The following is an 18,085-nucleotide window of genomic DNA, read 5'->3' on the forward strand; positions in this document are numbered from 1 at the left end:
TATTATTAATTGTATTCTTTTCACGCTACTTTACATTTTCAGTATAGCACCTGGTTTTTAAAATGTTCAATATTTGCACAATACCTGCAATATATCCTTTATATATTTGTATGGTGTAAATATTGAACGGACTATCGATTCGTGAAATGATTGATTTCTCTTATGTTCTCAGTTTCCTTAGTATGTCCTAGGCCATGAAGTAGCGTCGATTCTTTCACGTCACTCGACATAAGTTCATGTCTGAAAGTTCACATAGTCCATTGCTCTATAGCTGCACTTCACTCCATTTGCTCCCTCCAAAGTTCACTCCATTTGCTCCGTATAACACACTCCCTCACAGCGACGAAGGCATCTCCCCTCGCCACTCCTAGGCCATCCTCTTCCCTGTTATTCATCCCACGGGAGTCTAACGCACTTCCTCCTGCTGTCGCTGGCGGTCTTCCTGTCATGTATACGAGCCATCGAGACCTCACAGAACTCCGATATCCTGACACCACAATACCTGCGTAGCTTGTATGCATTCCAACGCAGCTTCTGCAATACGTTACTCAATACAGCCGCTGTCATCTGCATTCAGTTCAACCATTGAGAGCACTGGCAGCACATCAACGATTTCCGGGTACAGTTGGTGCAGGCAGAATATTGAAAGCCGCAGTACATGACAACACAAATATTTTCTTCTGTATAAAACTGGTACAGATTTTTCTTTTCAGGCTCAAATCCGATGTGGTTTTGAACCTGAATCACTACCCTTTATATTCCACGAGGTAGTTATAACAAGCTCCAGCAATACTCGTTTCTGCAATGTGTTGCGACGGTTCCATTCAAATAGTATAAATTACGTGAATTTTTTCGACGCTTGCGCAAATGAAACTTCGAGCATGAAAGCTCGAAAAAAGAATGCAATATAATTTAAGGACGTCTTCGCAAGTTTGTTCCTGAACAATGTTATCTTGCATTCATTCTATGAAGCCTCGCAAATAAATTAGCATTTGTTCAATAATCTGAGATCTTTGATTGCATTTCTTCCTGATTTACTTGGGTTCTTGCGCCGAGATTTCAATGAATGTTTTGTGTAATGTTGAGCTGCGTCTCCAAAAAAATATATATGTCTTCTCTGCACTAGGAAGTCGGCGTCAAGGTGAACGACGACTTATTTGAAAATAGGAATGTGTTATGATAAACAAGTTAAAACAGCCATTACTTGAATGTCCTTGAAAATTTTTGTTAATTATAATTATTAGATACAAGGTGAATGATAAACCTCAAGAATTATGAATTAAAATAAATGATACTAAGTAGTCTACGTATAAAATTTAATAATTCATCTTACAGTTTTCGAAAACATGAAAGAGAAAGCTTGAATTTTTGTAATTGAAACGCACAAGAACCAACACGTGGCTTATCGAAGCTTTCTCTTATTCTTTCGTCGAAACGCATTGCGATAGCAACAAGAACGTGCCTAAGGACGAGTCTTTTATTTTGGGTTGAGGACTAGAATCTCTGACACAACACATGTCTCTGCAAATATTTAATTATATTTTTGTGTAACATTTACAGCACTGATTGTAATTATAAATTAAAAATGCTGAAGACGCTTGCGGGAAAACCTAACTTTCCCAATTTTCAAGACGATGATAGCTGGTAATTATTAATTGGTCCTTCACCATTATATAACTCGTTTTTTAAACAGATCACCCATGGTATCCCTCATAATTCTCATTTGCCTTTGCAATAATTATAATCGGTCTCGTCATCAGACGTCGTATATCAAAATCATTACAGACGAGCACTTCTGCTTTCCAGTTGATGAAGCCTTTAGTAAATTCGACCATTAGGCGTTGATGATTTATTAGTGTCCCTTGGCTTATAATCGGATTTACAAAGCAATGTATTCGTCGGGAATAATACCGGCCACTAATGCCGTGGGTATTTGGAATTGTGATTTTAAATTTATACATTTCGGTTAGCGAAATTGTAGCCGATAAATTCGGAGCAAACCCTCCCTAGCTTTCGAAAGATTCCCAGGAAACAATTTCTTGCTAATTAATATTCGTGAGCACATATTTTCAACCTAATATTCATCAGCACATATTTTCAACCATATTTTCAACCATATTATCAACAATTAGCACATATTTTCAACCTAAAACTGAAAATAATAATATTGCGTGACATATTAGTTTCACGACGTAAATTTAGTTAGCATTCTTTACATTAGAAGCGCAGGTAACCGAGAACGCTAAATCACTATTCGAAGATATCTGAATTGGAGACGTCTATTACTATAATACCGCATAAATGACCTGCAAATTAATCGAACATGGATGTAAGCGATGCTTTTTCTAAGTATCGTTAGAATCCCGAAATCAATGTTGAGTACAAGTTCGCGAACACTTGTGAGCTGTTCGAAGTACACTTAGAGAAATATGAAGCTCATGTATTCAGTCGGTCTTGCAGCCTCTCAAGAAACAAGTCAGTGCGCTCTTCATCGCAGGTGCCATCGTAATTAAATATGACAGAATTCTCGCATTATTTCAAAATATTAATCTGCATTCCTATTTAATAATTCTATCACGGCAGTTCAAAGACAATAAATAATATAAATTCAACAAACTGTGCCATAAATAGCTGGCTTTACCTCATTTCAGCACAATGATTCTAATTTGAATGTCAGTGATGATACTTTTATTTTCTCGAATCTAATCAGTGATTGTATCCAATTATTGTTCTCAAATCGATTAATTCATATAATTGGCACTTATATAATTCATATATACGCTGCTCTGAAATTTTAACCATTCAGAATGTGAAATATCCCAGAAAGTCAACGCAGGTCAGGCCTTCACATTTCATATATAATTATGTTGATCATTCAATTAGCCCCAATACTTACGAGTATTTGTGGTGCTAGGCGCCAAGCACAGACACCCACAAACATAAGTAATATGTGTACAGTGTACAGACATAAGTGTACAGAATAACATACTACCGTTCATTTATCGGTTATAGCCGATTTACTGTTCATTTGTTAGTTATGTTCCCCAACTTTATGAAGATGGGGAACGAATTTCACTTATAATTGACTATGAAAATTGCCGTTTACAATATACCTACTGATGTCTAATTTATATAACGTTAGTAATAAACGAATATTGATTTTGCCTGATCAGTTATAGCTTGTAATTCATGCTGAAACACGAAATTGTTTGAGCATTCCTAACAGATCTTTAATGATAGGATTACTATTTGAATCACCAGAATATTGATAATAGATTATCCGCTCAATAGATAATATGAGTGTATTATGATAAAAACGTATTATGATATTATTTTAAGCGTAAATGATTACTGATGGTTAATTTCACGTCTGCTCCTTCAATAACGTTCGTTGAAGCTCATCAAGGCTTCCGGTCATAGCCCGTTAACTGAGCCCTAACGTAACCCGTTAGGTTAAGGTTAAGTAAGGTAAGGCAAGACCTGATGTTAAAGGGTAGCCATATAGCGGCTGTAATGTGGTACTTGAGGTATAATGCTGAAGTACGAGCACACTAAGACGTGGGCTGCATGAGCATAGTCTCATGTTTCGGGGATGTTTGAGAAAAGACAAATTAGACATCAAATTCGTTATGCCATTTAACCAATATCGTCATGACATGATTACTGATATGTTTGAAAATAATTAATAATTGGCAATTGCTGCCAATGTAAGACGCTAATGACAAATTAATTATTTTCTTTTTTTTGCGAGTTTTTTTGCCACAGCTTCTAGTCTGCAGTCTCCCAATCAGTTGAAAATTTGACTCGCATCAAGGGGGTTTATCATCATGAATGCTACAATATCATTTTTTAATAATAAGGTAGGAATAAATTCCTCGTATAATTAGCCAAGTTCACTAATTAATTTTCATCATAAAAGGAATAGATTACTTAATAGATTAGTTCAACAAGGTTTACTAAATCTTTCACTAGTAAACTGAGCATAAAGTTTTTTTTGCATCTGCAATGATTGAGAGACAAAAGGTGAATGTAGCACTCAAAAAATCCCACAGCGATTGGTTCTCACCTTAAGTTTGCCAAACCAGGCATAACAGACGCAAAGGAAAGTCCTAAGCCCCCAACTCTTGATATCGAGGGACAGTCACAATACTCGCGAAACAAAATTGCTGAAAATATAAGTTATGCATAGGATGATCTCCTACGTGTAATTGTGTATTTCTTGCTTTCAATTATGTATATATTTCTTATATGTATAGGCTTTGTTCCTCACGACTAATTCTAGGAAATTTTAAAGCTGTATTCGAGTATAAAATTAAGACATTTCTGGGTGTGTGATCAAAATGCAAACAAAAATAAATTTTTCGCCTACTACGTGGCTCAAATTTACTTTAATGAAGTAAGAGATGCTACACTACATCATATAAATGTTTCATTACGTTCAATTTTTTATATGTAAAACATGCAATCATTACGAAGTTAATGACTTATCTGCTCAACACTGTAGTATTTATCACATCCTTTAACTAAAGGTGTTATACAAAAATGGCGCCTAGAGGGGCATGTTGGCATTGATACATAATAAGCTATTAAGCTAGCAACGTCAGCGAAATGATAACGACTGTAACGCAATCGCTGCCAGGCAATGGCTTCTGTAATTGCCACTACAATGAGGCGTCCTCGTTCTCCGAGTTCACATGAAGCAAATCATTCAGATTTTCAACATCTTGTAATTAAGGAGGTGCCATATCACTTAATTTTTTTCCTGCAGTTCAGCCTCCAGCACACGTGCGCTTTTCAGCAGCACTCACCTCGTTACCGATCTAATTGCGCAAATTGAGCAGAGCGCTCCATACGAAATGTTTTCGAAACTCGTATGATTGACGACTCGATTGCATCCTTGAAATGTTATTCACTCTTTCATGCAAATGATATTTTGCTTATTCTTCGGTGATGCTCTTTGCTTTTTCGTTTGACAATTCAGTACCGTCATTTGTTATCATCCTTTATAGAGGGTCCAAGTAACCATTGGTGCATTTATCATCGGGCATATTCCAGATGTCGATGCTTTCCAATTCAGTTGGATGTTTTTGTGTATTTTTCCATACCATCATAACATCGAGTGCCTGACTTGAAACCTCATGTCTTCTGGTTACTCAAAATTGTGTGAATTCAAATTGAAGGTTTTCAATTTTTTGTTAGTAGTTTCCTCAAACGACAAACAACTTTTTTCGAGACCTTATTCTGAAATTTTTTACTATTATAATGACTAATAAGCAATCGTTTATAAATAGACTGTTGTATGAAAATGCTAAATTGAGTTTGCTAAAAGGGACTTATTTCATACTACAAATTGCACATCGTACTGTAAATTATCACCTACTATCAATCTCATTCTAACGAGCAGACAACGTAAGAGATCCACAGCTTGAATGCGAAGGCGATTTAATGGCCAATCTGGACCCTAAATCAGCGGCGCTATAGAGGAGCTGCAGGATCGAATGGACACGCAGCAGAGGTGGGCGTAAAATCGCAGTGTTGCGTAACATTCCTAATGAGACGAGTAAAGACTTAAAAAACGTTTGCAATGATAATGTTGGTAGAAAGCAGCCGGCATATTTTACTCGATTGCGATAACTAATTACAATGGTAGATTCCTGCCGTAGATTTGCAGTTTAGTAGGAGAAAAACCGTTCTGTTGAAATCATTCTGCATTATCAGAGTTGTAAATGTTTCCTCTGGTATTTTTCTAGAATTGAAACTCATTTCTGTTTTTTTAGTTAATTTTCGAACTTTTGAAACTTTTAATAGGGGCTGTTTCGAACTTTTATTAACGATTATTAATAAAATTACTGATTAATATTATTTGGTCATTTATAGAATCTCTATATAAATGATATTACTTAAAGCTTTCTCTAATGACGATCCTTTACACGACGTATTTTCTAGCTCAATACTTCGATCTCTTCCTTTGTGGACGCCTGAATGAGTCATAGATTCTTATTTAAAAAACTCCCACGTCTTGAAAGATGACACCTAAACGATATTATCGAGTTGATCTAATTTCTAATTCATTAGAAATCGAATCAAAACTGGTCGAGAAACTTAAGCCATTACATGGTTTTTGTTTCAAACATTGTCAAATGCAGATCTCCCAAACCTTCTCACAGCTGCCCTTTCATCCTACCTTAATTAATTGAGAAGTTTAGAGCTTCTGTCTGTGCATTTATAACAACTCTGGATCTCTGGCAATCAGGAGTCGGGAGTTATTTAGAGAAATTTATTATTTTTTGACCTGTTAACGATTGAAATTTAATTTCGTTACTGAATTCCAGTCCAAAGCGAAAAACTACTACAGATGAAACAATTAATCTACAAGATTAATAAAATATTTAACCACTGCGAACATGTTAAGTCTAATTTTTTTCCGCACTCAAAATGTTTTTAATGCCAGATTGTAGTGGTTTCATGATTGAACTTAATTCTAATGTCAATTAAAAATTTATTGAGTACAACACTGCGCCTATATTTTATGCTTCAAAGAATTATTTCTAAATAATTATTGTAGTTTGATCTATTATCAAGTTTGACAAATAAGTATGATGATAGTTATTTTCTAGAAAACATTTAGCAATGGTCATATAAAATTGAAACACCACATTCTCAAATCCCCCAAAGAGGCCGAAGTATTACCGAGAGCGACTATAGAAGCTCTCGGTAGCCGATATTAGAAGAGAACGAAGTAGCCGATATTAGAAGACTCTCCGCGTAAAGACGTGCCAATCCTCGCGCAATATTACGGATAGGGAAAGGAAATCGAAAGCTAAAGGCAATCGACATGGCGGTCTTGACTGGAAGCTTATCGATCGCACAGTCGCGAAAAGTGCCAGTGGAGCCGGAAGTGGCGCGCCATAGAGAAGCTCGATTTCGAGGGGAGCTTATCACGGCATTGAAACTTTCATTCAACGTGTATTAGATTCAGGAAATAATTAAGGGAATAAAAGAAAAGTTATCAGTTTTAAATCGATGTATAATTACTTAACACGCAGGTAAATTATTCTGTTATTCCTTCGACTTCGAGGGGAGCTTATCACGGTATTGAAACTTTCATTCAACAGTTAAATGCAGTTCAGAATAATAGAAAAGTTGTCAGTTTTAAATCGATGAATAATTACTTATAACACGGAGTAGAATTAACAATTACAGCATGTACCAAAAAACTGTGTGTTCACTGAATAATTTACCAAAAAAGTGTAGAAGCATTAACGATTATTCATTTTTAAGCTAGAATGTTAACTAAAGAATAAAACTTTTATTTTGCAGCAAATACAATGCCAGGTAGTATTTTTAAGGTATAGGGTGGAACTTTGGCGGATTGGAAATGAAATCAGTATCAGTCGCGAAAAGCAAAATATTTTTGGGTACTATTTCATTGAACGGATTTATGTTTTTTTTATCTGAGAACAAAAGAAAAATGAATTAAAAAATTTTTTGGAACGATAAAATAATTTTTTTTCATCACGAGTAAAGAATGTCTACCCTTAAACCATTTTGCAGAACGGAATAAAATAAATTGCTTTCATTGTATGCTCGTCCCGTCCCATGTAGTTTAAATAAAACATCCGGCGTATAATAATTAGGAGTTCTGAACCTTATTCCTATTACAACCAACGGGAAAACTATTTTCTTACGTGAATAGTTTTTCAGAGCGTGAGATTTTATAATTAGCGCAGCACGCATGCAATACACGCAGTAGCAGTTAATTGACCACGGAAAAATTATACGAATGTTTAACTGTGTTCATTACCGGGAGAATTTTTTAACTCATTATCAAATTGGAAAAACTACATTTGAATGGAAAATAAATAGCAGACATCAAAATTGAAATTATTTAATTGAAAACTTCGGATTTAGATGAATGCAAAACAAAATATTTAAGCGAAAATTAATTTAAGATAACATATATAATTGTTGAAGCATGACGTACACTCAAGGAATAAAATTTACCTTGTTGAATTAAATTGACGGAATGAACGAGGCTCATCGAAAATAAGTGAAAGTGAATGCAAATAACATGACAGATGAAAGGAAGGAGAGAGAGAGAGAGAGGGCCAGAGGCAAAAGAAATAAGGAGATCTAATCCCTCAAGTCTCTTCTTCAAAACGCGAAGAAACGACTTTTGAGTCCTCGAGGGGAGACCCCTCTAAGAAATCAGCTGAGGAATCAAATGCCTTCAGGCGTGCAGGCCAAAAGACTTCACGCAATTTGGAATATCCTACGGCGATCTGATCCTGCCAGTTAAATTATCTAAGAAAAGAGATATATTTGAAGAATTTTATAATTATAATAATGATGAAATATTCATATCGTAAAATGTTCGAGAAAAGAAAATTATCAGCTTCCCCGCCTACGGCGATGTGAATGTAGTGAGGAAAAGAGATACAATGTGGCAGACATTGTGAATAAAGTCATCAACCGAAGACCTATATAACATAATGTTGAGAATTCCCTAGCGCTGTAAATGAGGTCATCAAACGGAGCTCATTTGTGTATGCAAAAGAGCCAATCAAAATATGGAGATCGCGAAACTGGGCCCAACCACGCAAGGCCAAGATGTCAGGGAGTCAGGAAGCTCTGGTCTGGGGGTGACGTGGAAATGCATTGGCAAACAGTTAGACGGACGACATTAAATGATTTCTTAAACGGATGATTTGAACGGAACGGAATGGGTAATACATGATTTTAAACAGAATGGATGATGAATGATTTCTTTCTTAAAACGGACGACATTGAATGATTCATTAAATTTTTATTTAACTTGATAAATAATATTCGTGTTCCCATCAGCAAACTATAATTACTAAACTAAACTAAGCATAATGCAGCGGAAAACACTGTATAATTGTAAATGGGTACAGATAGTTAGGCTCGTTGTTAACAAAAGAAGTAAACATTTTTACGCGGAAATTGATCACTTTTATGTAAGCAGATCATATTTCACAACTTCTACTAATTATCAATTTCATCATGGTATTTCAAAACAAAACGAAGCGTTCTTTCTATTCTTTCTATACCTTCTGCTCAAAGAAGAAATAGCGTTGATTGTGCAATGACGACTGACGAGCAGCATAGTCGCCTGAGAATCAGAGACACCAATGACAGCTTTAACGAGCCTCTTGAAAAATCAATAGGAATTTTTTTCAGGTTTTGAGCTGTTCATACATACTGCTATATAATTTTTCTTGGGTTGGACTTGTAATTTAAAGTGACGTATCACGAGACTAAAAGATATCAGTTTTCCCATAAAATTATTCATTGTTAACTTTACATGCATAGAATCGTAAAGGAAAAATGAATGTTTAAAGTGTTTTTATTAAATTAAAAGAACCATGCTCTGAAACTCATAGTGAACCAGTAAGTCTCGGCAGAAGCAATATATATCAGTGAAGATTGGAAAAGTAAAGCCCTGGAAATATTTATTTTGCCATATAATCTTCATGTATCGGCCGCCGCCCTGAATCAAATTATGGATAAACCGCCCGCATGCAATAAAATACGAGAACAAGAACACTGCCTACGGGAGCAGCTGTGCAAAATATTCTACATCAATTACGTAGAGAATTTATAGATCTTAATACTGCAGCGGTAATGGCCGGTGACCCCCTGGCCAAGCGAGGGAAGCGGAACTAGAGAAGTTAGGTAGGCCTAGGGCCGCGCTGGAAGTCGAGGGGAGAGCAAATTTTGAGGCCCATAAACCTGGAACGGCCTCTTTTCCCATCTTCATTTCCATCCTCTTTCTCTTCCTATATATATCTTTCTTTTCCTCTAGATATTACAGGAATTTTCCTCAACATACTGGTATAAGTATTGATATCTATTCACCTTCGTATTGAAACGTCATATGTCAAATAAAGCCTAAACTGTTCACTATTTCTATTTCGTTCATTATTTTCGTCAAACCCTTATTCCGTTCCATTTCTTTGACACTTTATCACAAAGTTTTCAATTTTTCTTTTCCTCTTTTTTTGTGAGCATTATCTATTATCAACCATTCGCTACCAATATCCATTGACTTTCTTATCTTAGCGCACTCGGTTATTCAGACTTTCGATAATCTGTAGAACGAAAAATTCTTATGTTGATCTCAAAAGGTATGATGGTTTCATTTTCTTAATACATAGGACTTTTATTCTCCATTAAACATGGGCTAACATGGAATATGAGAGCTTCATTCCATTCATATTTAACAACTTCTGAGCTGAGAACAGAATTCAGTTTTTCCGGAGACGGCGTCTAGCTGTGGATCGAAGCATCAAACCAGAAAGCTTGTCCCTCACCACAAGCCTTTCTGAACGACACCGAAGTCTGCACCTACAAGACCTGAGTTGAGGGGCCACGCCTTATCCTGGAGATCATCTTCGCTGACGTTTGTAAGGAGATTGAATGAAAGAATATACTAAATACTACTTATAATAATATTAGTAATTACATAAGGTAATTCCACTACTATTAAAAAAAACTGGTTCGAATAACAGAACAAACACGAATATTTGTGCAAATATACTAATACTAAACAAAATTATCAGATGGCGCACAGTCAAATCGGTACTTCGGCTGCATTAAAAGTTACCGAAAATCAAATGTCGAAAAGCAGTTTACCAGTTGAAGGTTAAAGATCAAACGGCAAGATTTTAAGCGGAGACCGCGTCTTTTGTTTTCAAAGAGGGAAATAAAATATACTTCACACGAACAGGATTTTCAATGTAAGCATTCATCCCTACGCGAAATGTTTTTAATAGAGTTTTTGAGTAAAATTATCGAGCTTCAGGCGGCAAAGTTAGTATTTCAGACGATTCTGGATAATCAATTCTAGAGTTTTTGTTAGAAAGCATCGGCAGGTAACAGCAACTAAATCGAATGTACCTTCTTCAAAACGAAATAAATAATTGAGTTTTTAAGTTCTTCAAGATAAAATACGAAAAAGCTAATAACGTTAGTTTCCACCTGACTCGTGAGAGCCAAAAGAGTAAGAAAAGCATCGAAAATATTCATAGCGTTTGATTCTCCAGTAGAAAACGTCTTTTCCAATAAAAAAGAACTATGCCAGCTGCTGGGATGGAAAAACAAAAAATGCACTAATACAAGGTAGTGCATCAGAATGATTCAAATGAGTACGCATAGAAGGTTTCAATCAAATTGAGTCTATGTGCGTATTACAGATTTACTCCCGCACTTAAATTCTTCCCCCAAATGCTTAATTAAACCATGGGTAACTGTGAACCGAAATGGAGTCGATTGGACTCTTTGGTGCATGGTTTTTATAAGAGAGATTGGACTCATTCACCTTGACTAAATTTAGATACTAGACTAGAACACCTAGTAGATACTTATAGGAGCACGTTAATAAGCACTCTATTCAAGTGTTGGCGTGAGTCACGCTAATTTATTCGAGAATCCGAGCAACAGGAACAAGAGAAGTAGGCACTGCAGAGTGAGCAAAACGGAAGCCAGTCATAGGAACGAGCAGGAGACATAACAGGAATAGAAGACCACGGGCAACAGGAACAACAGAAGCAGGTGCTGCAGAGTGAACAGAAAGGGAGGCAGCTTTATGAGAGCCAGGATGAGCAGGAGACACAACAGGAATAGAAGACCACGGGCAACAGGAACAACAGAAGCAGGCATTGCTGAGTGAACAGAAAGGGAGGCAGCTTTATGAGAGCCAGGATGAGCAGGAGACACAACAGTAGGGGGTGACCCCTCGACACGGAGACAATAACACCGCAGCGGCATAATGATGCGTCGCTGGCCACACGCACTGCGCTCTTCCTTCAAGTTTGAGGCGAACGTGTTGGATGCAAGGCGAACGTGTTGGATGCAAGGCGAACGTGTTGGTTGTAAGGCAAACGTGTTGGATGTAAGGCAAACGTGTTGGATAAAAGGCAAAGGTATTGGATGCAAGGCGAACGTGTTGGATGTAAGGCAAACGTGTTGGATGTAAGGCGAACGTGTTGGATGCAAGGCGAACGTGTTGGATGCAAGGCAAACGTGTTGGATGCAAGACGAACGTGTTGAATGCAAGGCGAACGTGTTGGATACAAGGTGAACGTGTTGTATGTGAGGCAAACGTGTTGGATACAAGTCGAGCGTGTTGGATGCAATGTGAGCGTAACGTGTTGGATGTAAGGCAAACATGTTGATGGAAGGTGACCGAACGTGTTGGATGTAATGTGAACGTGTTGGATGCAAGGCGAACGTGTTGGATGCAAGGCGAACGTGTTGGATGTAAGGCAAACGTGTTAGATGTAAGGTGACCGAACGTGTTGGATGTAATGTGAACGTGTTGGATGCAAGGCGAACGTGTTGGATGTAAGGCAAACGTGTTGGATGCAAGGCAAACGTATTGGATGCAAGGAAAACGTGTTTGATGCAAGGCAAAAGTGTTTGATGCAAGGCAAAAGTGTTTGATGCAAGGCAAACGTGTTGGATGCAAGGCGAACGTGTTTTATGTAAGGTAAACTTGTTGGATGGAGGGCGAACGTGTTGGATGCAAGGCGAACGTGTTGGATACAAGGTGAACGTGTTGTATGTGAGGCAAACGTGTTGGATACAAGTCGAGCGTGTTGGATGCAATGTGAGCGTGTTAGGGGCAAGCTAGGCAAACGCCCAATATAAGAATTATTATGACTTCGTATTTGATGATCAACATTTCTATATTTTTGATCTATTTAGGTCTATATTCGCTATATATATTTTAGAGAACGTATTGTGTTTGTTAGAATGTTCAATTGATCAGCATAATAGAATATGTTTTTATCTGTTTTAACTTGATAATTGTGAATGATGAAAGTCAGCTATGTATGCCGAAGAAGCAAAATGTAATGGAATAGAAGTATTAAGAGGAATTTTTTAGTAATTTTTTCTCAAATTAATTTAATTTCTTAGTATCTGTTTAACTATAACAATGCCAGTTACAAGTGAACATTTATGCCATGGTGCTTTTAAAGCGTAAAAATATCATCTTGAGAACCATGAATGCCATGACATACCGAGGACTGAATTCATTTATTCATTTGCTTAATAGCGAATGAATAAACACTGACCTCTAACGGTGAAGCTCTTTGGATACACACAAGCAAACTTACGCGCCTGGGATCAAGTGCGGAAAACCTTAATCTAATTTCACGTGTGAAAGCATTTTGATTATGAGAATTTTCCAACTCCCCTTGCGCTGCACACAAACAAACGACCATAACTGAAATTCATTGGGCTTTATCTGGAAAACAGGTGCTGCAAAATTTGGTTATATTTTTGAGGGAAAAGACGATGGTGGGTGCGGGAGTTAACGATAAGGTTAGCACTGGCGGAGGGATTAGGAATTCCCTCCAAATAAATAGGGGAAGGGGGAAAGGAAATGGCCTGGTAAGTTGGGGACTGCCATTACGGCTAATGTGAACCTGGAAGTGCAATGAAATAACGCAAGATGGGAGGTGTAATCTACTGGAAAATCTCTAAGCAGTGTTTGTTAATCCATGCAGAACTGCTACGTAAAATGAAATCTCGCAGAAATTATGGGTTTTTAAGGCATGATTGCAAAGCGAAGTTATTTCAAGTCCTTGGTTTTTGTATCAAATTCAGATTCAACGGAAAATGCATCTAGTGAACGATTCGCGGTGGCATTTTATATTTTTATTATGTCTGTATGTGGAGCTATAATTTATAACAAAAAATTATTGGCAGGTTCTAAGTGATTTATTGGAAATTATTTAATCGATTAATTAGATGGCATTTATTTTCCACAATATATAATTGATTGTGCTATTCGCTGTGAGATGTAAGGCACATTCGACAATTTGTGCCTTACACATCGACACCATACATCATTCATCTCTTTCATGTCTCCCAACGAGCGAGAAATTCAATCAGTTTACACCTCCGTGGGAGACCTTTAGATTTGTCCAGAAAGCTGTTCTCTTTCAAATCGCTCTTAAATAAATAATCAGAGAAGAAAAAAATATTAGCGCACTTCCTTTCGTTCCACCTTTTTCGTTAGAAATCCATGATTCAATTGATTATATTTAAACTATGTAGTAACGTTTGTAATGTACAAATAACCTTCAAATATATATGCGAATAAATACGATCATTTCGAGCGAAATCCGCGTGATACAAGTTATCATTGCAAAGGAAATTTCAAGCTTTCGTCGTGATCTTATGAGCTAAAATAAAACGTCAGTGAAAATCGACGTTCAACGTCTTGTGTCTGAGACTTAGAAAAAAGTTTTGAAATCTGCAGTAAAACGGACATAAAAACCAGGCTCGACGAGCAAGTCGAGGGCATCTGATGTCGGCGAGGGGAATTACAGCCAGCCAAGCAGATGTATGAAAGTCTTTTGTGCTTGATTTGGTTCACAATATCGATGGTGTTTGTTCTCGTTCAAAGTATGAATTTAGAAAATACATTCCTGGGTCGTTTTTTGTATGCAGCGGAAAATACATCCCTGTGTGAAAATATATGTCTGAAAGTCTTTTGTGCTTGATTTGGTTCACAATATCGATGGTATTTGTTTTTGTTCGAAGTAGGAATTTAGAAAATACATTCATGTGCTATGATTAATGGTTTTCAGAATGCTCAGGGTGATACGAAGAGAACAACGCACGTATAGATCTTCTTTCATAAATAAAAATGGAAGTAAAAACCAAATTTTCCATCTAAATAATGTATCGGAGGACAGTTTCTCTGATATAAAATATTTCTTCATGCATTTTTTGCTTGCGATGATCAGTTAACCCACGAACGACTTTCCAGATATTAATGATTCTTTTGACATCGTTCATTTCTTGGTGGTTTTCAAGCCTACTCTGTGATCCTGCAGTGTTATTCTTATACAATTGATTATCAAAGCCAAATTCACTTGTGACAGTAATTCATTGAATCCAGAACATCCAATAAATCTATATAAATTTGAACAAGTTCATTATTTACGTAATAATTTCAAAATAGGTATTTAAACTAACAGCTAATTATCTAAAGAGAAATTTCGCTCAAAATCAATCAGAGCACCCATAGTACTTAATTGCTTTCCATAAAATTTTATTATAAACCCAACACTCATTTTTAATCATATTAATATTGATATTTATTGCTATCTTTTCCGTACATATAACCGGCTTTTCAAAAAACAATATTTACGACAAAATCTTGGACCCGTCCTTCAGCATTCATTACGATATGCGTTTCAATCCTACGGTCCAGTAATATTCAGAACTTTGCCAGACTCTTTTGCGACAGCATGCACGAGCAGCGGGCTGATGTTTTTGGAACTTTTTCACAATCCAGTTCGACCAAAGTCTTGATGCTTTCACATCTTCAAAAATATAACTCAGTACTCACTGCAGTGAGTGACAGAGAGCGCATTTTCTCAAAATCGACGAAAACGTGAAGTTACGGACAGACGGACGGTCAGACGGACGGACGGACGGACGGACGGACGGACATGACGAGCATAATAGCGCCTTCTTTCAATAAATGAGATAATGCACTAAAAACTCAGTTTTCCTAAAGGGTTGACGTTTTTGGAACCTTCATACAACCCAGTTTGCACAGATGATTGATTTTTCACACTTTCATACAACCCAGTTCGCACAAAGGATCGATCATTTTTAACTTTTATTCAATCCAGGTAGAACAAAGGATAGATTTTTTCAACTGTCATAAAACGCAGTTCATCCGATGATTCAGCGAAAGCCTTGTTCATGGACCTAGTTTCGTTTATTATCATCGTTTTCTCTTCTTCAATTTTTACATCCAAATCGTTTTAATTAATACTGTCAAATCTGTAGCAGTCATTTGTGGAACCATGATTAATGTGGTAAATTTGATATTGTCAGTATTCCGAATTCAAGTGAACTCTGAATATCGGAGTTTATATTTTTTCTGGTGTCTTGTCCCAAAATCTCTCTAAGGAAGCACACGATTATATCATATGCAAGCGTTTTGCAATTTTAATTACTTAATCAGGCTTTATTTGATTCAAGTAGGAGGATTTTGTTGTCATGATTAACATGTACTGGCGGGTCGAAGGAAAAAATACAATCATTATCGCGCAGAAAAATAATTTCGCTTGAAATTAAGTTGATGAACTTCATTCAGTCTTTCAGATCAAATCATTTACAAGGCTTACTAATGCATATTTTTGTCATTTCATTTTTAGGGAGAATCTTCCTGAAAAAGCTGAATTGTTTAATTAACTTTCGGTTCTGATCCGTTCGAAAAAGTTAAACGAATTTCTAAACCTAGCTAAATTGTTTCCGTCCAATTAATTCTCTTTCGATCAGCTGCCGCACATTGAAGGCGGTACCAATTTAATTGCCGATTTTAATGCCATTCTCAACAAATTTTTATTTGTAATTCCTAGCATTACGTGCCATATAAATACTATGTTATCAATCACACCATGTCCATTTCTTTAACTCTCATGCATTGCAGCTACAACTAATTTCACTGTAGAATTTTCACAATAATAATTTATAATAAAATTTTCTGCATAATCAAACTGTGCTTCTAGTATTGTTGTTTTCGTGGATATGTTTCGAGAGGCTCAAATCTATGTTTCGAGAGGCTCAAGATTTGAAATAGCTACACTGGACGTCGTGCCTATGCAAGTGCATTACTTAATTATTGGACTCAAAGCCAGACGATTGCATTGATACGGACACGCCTTCAATCTGCATTAACGTTCTCCTTTGCATCGAGTCCCAAAACAAGCCTTAGTAATTGGACCCCTTGGATTGTGCAGCATGTACACTGAGATGTATTATGATGAATTTCGATGAAAGAAATTTTTATCAGTTTGATAATCTGATCAATGATGTTTTTTTAAAGTTTCCTTTCGGAACAATCGTTGAAATTTTATTTGATGATAATTTTTCGTTGTGTTGAATAATATAAAGTCGTCATCACAATTTGAGGTATGACGGTACGGGTCAAAATAGTTTGCCTTGTAATAGTCTATCCTCGACGCAATGCACTTTGCGGGGCCATGCCGACCACACCCATCTTATAAACTGAGATTTATTATTAATGGAAAGGGGAAGATATTTAAAACTCAACGAATCTTTAATCTTGCTTTGTGGCTCGTTATTTTTATGAGTTGCGACTTGATTAGGAAATTTTCTCGCTGAAACAACAATAAATAATCGATGAGAAGTAATGCGCGTATTACGACACTGATTTTCCCCTTAAAATCTTGAAGAACCAATTCGACGAAAAGGAAATTTTGTCTAGAGCCGTGGGATAACCGAAGACTTAATACTTAAAAAGGTTTGCATTTGGGAAAATTAATTTTTTGGTAACACACAACGTTCGTTCATAAGCATAAGGACCCGAGATTCCAGTTCTATATATCTGAAAGAAAACAGGAATGTTTCAATTGGACTTCCGAATAGTTCGTTAAATCTAAAAATTTGCGTCAATCGAATATTAATGCAAATTTTGCGGTACCATAGTCAGAAAATAATGAAATGCTGAAATTTGGACATCTGAATGAAGGTTTTCCAGCTATATAAAGAATTACGAGTGCGCCATCATTCATCTCTGTAATTGGAGATTCTGCTGAGCGGGCTGACTCGTGTATTAATAAATTTTCTCTATTGTTGTAAGTCTCGATTTATTCTCCTGTTCCGCGATATATTTACGTTTATCTATTAACTCCTTATTACAAATTAATTATTGAAGAACTAAGACAGGCCCATTTTAACGCTTGATGACTTTTCAATTCACTTTATCTAAGATTTACAGTCATATTTAAAGTTTGATAATTATTTTTTTAATAAAATTTTTCTATAAATAACAGGGGCAGCGTTCGTGTGCAGCGACAACAACTGAGGAAGCAGGTTGGTGTATTCGGGTGAACATATTCACGAGATCCCCTATATATTGTCCACCTGGGGCATAATCAAGAATAAAATGTACGAAATTAGATGAATATTGATAATTTCCTTCAAAATTATATAGAAATATATAAAATATTAGATGTGGGCGCGATCGATGCGTAAATTGCGGCGTGATCGATGAGCAAAACAAATA

The sequence above is a fragment of the Hyalella azteca genome, unplaced genomic scaffold (genome assembly GCF_000764305.2).
Source record: "Hyalella azteca isolate HAZT.00-mixed unplaced genomic scaffold, Hazt_2.0.2 contig16793, whole genome shotgun sequence".
Lineage (NCBI taxonomy): Eukaryota > Metazoa > Arthropoda > Malacostraca > Amphipoda > Hyalellidae > Hyalella > Hyalella azteca.